Here is a 5,551-nt window from a genome sequence, read left to right as displayed (position 1 = left end):
TATCTGATAATACAATATAAACGTATGGTTCATGTAAGAGATCCATTTTACACTAAGATACATAAAACAGTGCATCGGTTTTTGATTTCAATTAGCAGTATTGCCATGGTTACTAAAAATAGAATTTTCTGAGAAATTCCTTTAAAACGCTACTCCTCCTATAGTTTTGGTCTGATTTCAATATAACTTGGCACACAAGTAGACTACACTAAGATACATAAAATAGTGCATCGGATTTTGATTTCGATGAACAGTGTTGCCATTTTTACTTAAAACAGAAATGTCTCTTGAAATTCCTTTAAAACACTACTCCTTCTACAGTTTTGGTCTGGTGGCAATCGCTTCTTTTCTCATGCTTTGTTATAAATACACACCAGTAGAGCTACAGTCTAGACAGAGACTTCTGGTTTCAAATTTGTTATAAATTACTTCTCATATCTCAGCACCGGTACCATCTACTAGCTAAATGTTCGTAAGATACAAAGAGTCAGACACATCTGTTTCATATTTGGATGTTTTACTTTAAAAAGACGTTAATGGTCATATAACAACCAAGCTCTATGAAAAACGTGATGACTTTTACTTTTCAATTGTCAACTTCCCTTACTTATGCAGCAATATATATAACTTCATCACCAGCATGATATGAGGGTTTTTTCTACATAACTATTTAAAAAATGGACACAGTGGTGGTCTCGTTTAGGTTCAATTAAATATAAATGCCTTTTCTTCTACAAAGATCAGCCTTTAAAGATTAATGATTGGTGTCTGGTTAAAAAGAATATTTATAATTTATTGTTGAAAATTATACATTTTGTAATTCTCTTGACTTGGTTTCCAGACCACCAAAATAATCAACGATCAAAGTATTTTCTGTATAACTAATAAATATTAAGATAAATTATGCTTGCAGAGCAGTCTAATTATGGAATGACGAATGACCAAATGTTTATTATTTCATGTTTTTACAAAATTTTTGTCTGGAAATGTAATTAAATTTAAACAACAATAAATGCCACACTGATTTGACCTTCGCTGGGACAGGCGCATCAAATGATATTTTATTTAATAATTTAATTAAAGCTTCATACCATGCGCATGTTCCTGTTAAGTTTAAAGTTATAATAAAGTAGGGTGATTATGTTCTACAGAGATTTTTAATACATAGTAGTTTGGTATCTTTTTTAATGAAATAAAATGAAACCAAATCCATACTTAAATGATTATACAAACTCTTTTTTGGTCAACAGTTGTTCAGTAATCAATTGCAAGTATGTTTTGACGGGTTTGTCGAGAGAAACTTATGTTTATTTCAAGTTCTTTTGTGGATGGCAGATTTAGCCTTTAGACTCCATAGGCGTCGGAACCAGGGGGCTATGGAAGGGGGGGCTTTACCCCCCACTTTTTTTGCAAAGATGGACATAAGATAGGCATTGAACTTTGGGGCGTAAGTTTAGCTCCCTCCCCTACCTTTCAACAAGCACATTGCAGTTTTAGTCAAAAAAGGTAAGTGGTTGCGTTTGGAAAAAAAATTGGAACTGAAAGAACTTCGATTCCCATCGCACCCCTATGAAATACGACTTTCGTGTTTGACAATGGACACATTTTCCCTTTTTTGCTTGTTAATTTTTAGCTCTACTGGTCAGAGACCAGAAGAGCTTATGCGATAGTAATGCGTCCGGCGTCCGTCCGTCTGTCTGTCTGTAAACAATTTTTCAAAATGCTACTCCTCCTACAGTTTTGGTCTGATTTCAATATAACTTGGCACACAAGTAGACTACGCTAAGATACATAAGGCCATTCCAAGTATTTTCTCTGTTTAGCGTCCACTCATCTTTCAAAAACCTACCTACCTATTCGCAAAAAAAACCCACACAAGCCAAAACATAAAACACAAGCTTAAAAGTAATAAAAACGACGTCCCTCAAATGATTTGATCTAAATAAACTGCTTTAATAGAAGAAATATATATTCTTAAGCAAAAACAATGGATTAAATGCTTACAATAAACCCAATATAATTTACTGTACAGAATTATTTGGAGAAATTTTCAAAATTCAAATATTTCGACTAAATTTATCAATTTCAGGACTCTTGTTGTTGTGTGTTTTTTCTCATATGGGGTGTCAAAAACCAAGGCGCACGCGGACGTTAAACATAGAAAAAACTTGGAATGGCCTAATTCTGTGTATCGGTTTTTGATGTTGCCGTTGTTACTAAAAATAGAAATTTCTGCAAAATTCTTTCAAGATGCTACTCTTCCTACAGTTTTGGTCTGATTTCAATATATCTTGGCACACAAGTAGACTACACTAAGATACATAATTCTATTTATCCGTTTTTGATGTCATTGAATGATGTTGCCGTAGTTACTAAAAGTAGAAATTTCTGTGAAATTCTTTCAAAATACTCCTCCTACAGGTTTAGTCTGATTTAATATAACTTGGCACACAAGTAGACTACACTAAGATACTCTATTCTGTGTATCGGTTTTTGATTTCGATGAACATTATTGTCTTGGTTACTAAAAATGGAAATTTCTGTTAAATATTCTCAAAATGCTACTCCAAATACAGTTTTAGATTGATTATAATATAATTTGGCATACAAGTAGACTACACTAGGAACATAAAGAGACGTAATCAAGGATCATTATTCTATTTATTGCTGTTGTAAAGTTTCAATTCCCAACTGCTTAAGTACTTTTCTCTTCCTTTGCTGTAAGTACAATCCAGTAGAGCTTCAATCTCGACAGAGACTTCTGGTTTTTTCATAGATTTGAAATTTCTTTTCTCTTTCTCTTAGCCCCTCCCCTTTCGGTGCCTTGGTGGATGGGATTTCATTGTCAGATATGAACGCCTTATCATATGCAATTCAAAAGTAATCAACAAAATTAAATTTTTGAAAATTTGGTTAAATATGAAGGTCAAAGGGTAAATAAAAACATAGCATGTTTGGAAACATCTTGTCAAGAGTAATGCTCAAGTCAAACATGAAAGCCCTATTTCTTCCCAGTAAAATGTTATGTGGAAAGATAATATGTTTGAAAAAATAGGTCACAGGGTCAAAAGTGATAGTCTGTTTTGAGAGGTCTTGTCACAGGTAATGCACATGTGAAATATGAAAGCCCTTCATATATCTCTATGCATTCAAAACTGCAAAAGTCAAAGGTTATTTAGTTTTTTGTGACATACGAATGAGTTTTGTTGTCCCCTCGCTTTCGCGAAAGCAGGGGACAAAAATATATTCTAGCTATATTCGATTTTACTCGTATTAACGGTTTCCATAACTCGCCGAATAAAAGGTTGAAAACTGTGGAGAAAACATAGTACAAGCACAAGTAGCTTGTTAATATGTAAAATGTTCGAGTAAGAATCGTAACCTTAATTCACCACTAGAAAAAGAAAGGTTAACATTCTTTAGAGTACATGTACCTATATAATTTATTTGTATGAAACAAACAGAATTTTGACATTGCAAAACAGAATCATGAATAACAGAAGGTTTATCAGGATTTAAAATAACACTTTTAGAAAAAAAATATTTCAGATACAGATTTACACTTCATTTGTATGGCTTTGATTATTCCCAAACATTCAATTGAATTGTTGATTTTTTTTTCATCACAGACAAAACCTTGAACATTGGTCACTATTAGACTGGAGACAAAAACGGCACATGGAGTCATGAAGTTGTGTGGAGAAGGTTACGTACGAACCTCCGTCCTCTAAAAAAAATGAAGTTTGAATTTATTTGCAAGGTTAAACGAGTTGAATAATAATTAAATTACAAATCATAAAAAAGATGTTTATAGCACAATTTCTATAACTCATTTTTTTAATAGACGCTTCGTCAGCAAATTGCAATACTTTTTCTTCCTTTGCAATACAGTATTGTGCATGTACATGTCTGAGAAAATAAGCAGCAGTATGTACCTTCATCATTTTGGTTGAAAATAAATCCTCTGTACTCGGTCCAAGGCCACCAAATTCCTCCGGGATACCATCCATAAGTATAAAGCAATGGAATCAAAAGCAGAAAAAGGTATGGTTTACGGAACATGTTCTGTAACTGTGTGAGTCGAAAAATTCAGATAGACATAGCAGAGATAATCTTTCTCCAGCATTTGTGTCGTCTTGAAGTAACTACACCCTTGTGCATTCTTCAGATTTTTAATTTTTAATATGCATTAGTGTTTTCTGATTTTATTTTCGCTAATTTAGTTTATGTACGTTATGTCTCTTTAGCATCAGTTCATATCATGTTAATCGCCTGAATTCAACCATAAATTGCTGTCAAGTGTGGAACGAAACCTGCAATAAGATAATAAAGAAATGATTTGTTTGAAATTCCTGATTTCTTAAAAAAAATTTTGGATTACCTAAAACAGATTTAAAAGACGCAGTTTAATCACTTGTTTTTGAGAATACGCTAGCTATAAAAATAAGATGAACATATTTTAAACAAAGATTAATGAAAGGTCATTTCTCTTTATACCTTTTTCTTCAATTTTTGAAATTTACTTTTAATTTAAATCGTTTATTTATCGTTGATATGTTCGCTATATTAAATATGTAATAAAAATCATTTTGTAGAACATGAATTGCATGATATTAAAAATAACAGAGTGACGTGTATTAAAATTGATGGATCCATTACTGCTACAGATCATAGAATGAAATCTGAAATATTAAAATTTTTAAAAGTTGTTACATCAAGGTCTGGCAAGTTTAATTACAGGAAATAACGAATTGGCACAAAAAAAGATTCATTTAAAGAAACTCAAAGATACTTAAAATTTTATACTTCATATAATTATCTTTTTAGGTCACCTGAGTAAACTCAGGTGACCTATTGCTATCCGTTTTCGTCCGTCGTCGTCCGTCGTCCATCGTCCGTCGTGTGTCGTGTGTTAACATTTGAACATTTTCAGCTTCTTCTCTGCAACCACTGAACCAATTTCAACCAAATTTGGCACAAAGCATCTATGGGTGAAGGGGAACAAAAATTGTGAATTTCATGATCCCTGCCCCCCTGGGGCCTGAGGGGTGGGGCCAAAACCACTAAAATTAATGCAATCTTTAAAAATCTTCTTCTTTACTCCTGGACATCAAGCAGTCAAACTATTTGCATGATTGTAATCAGCATTGAGTCCTCTACCAAAATTGTGAAATTCATGGCCCTGGGGTCAGGGGTTCTAGTGCTAGGGCGGGGCTAAATAAGTATATAGTGAAAATGCATTATTTCTTTGAAAATCTTCTTCTCTGCTCCTGGGTATTAAATAAACCAACTAATTACATAGTTATGATGAGCAAGAGTGCCTCTACCAAAATTGTGAATTTTATGGCCCCAGGGTCAGGGGTTCTGGTGTTAGGGTGGGGCTCTATTGATTATATAGTAAAAATACATGATTTCTTTGAAAATCTTCTTCTCTGCCCCTGGGTATTAAATAAACCAAGAAAGTAAATAGTTATGATGAGCAAGAGTGCCTCTACCAAAATTGTGAATTTTATGGCCCCAGGGTCAAGGGTTCTGGTGTTGGGGGGGGGGG

The sequence above is a fragment of the Saccostrea cucullata genome, unplaced genomic scaffold (genome assembly GCF_032062105.1).
Source record: "Saccostrea cucullata isolate Sc308-1 unplaced genomic scaffold, CSIRO_AGI_Scuc_v1 ctg632, whole genome shotgun sequence".
In the NCBI taxonomy this organism is placed as follows: domain Eukaryota; kingdom Metazoa; phylum Mollusca; class Bivalvia; order Ostreida; family Ostreidae; genus Saccostrea; species Saccostrea cuccullata.
This window is presented reverse-complemented; position numbering follows the sequence as displayed.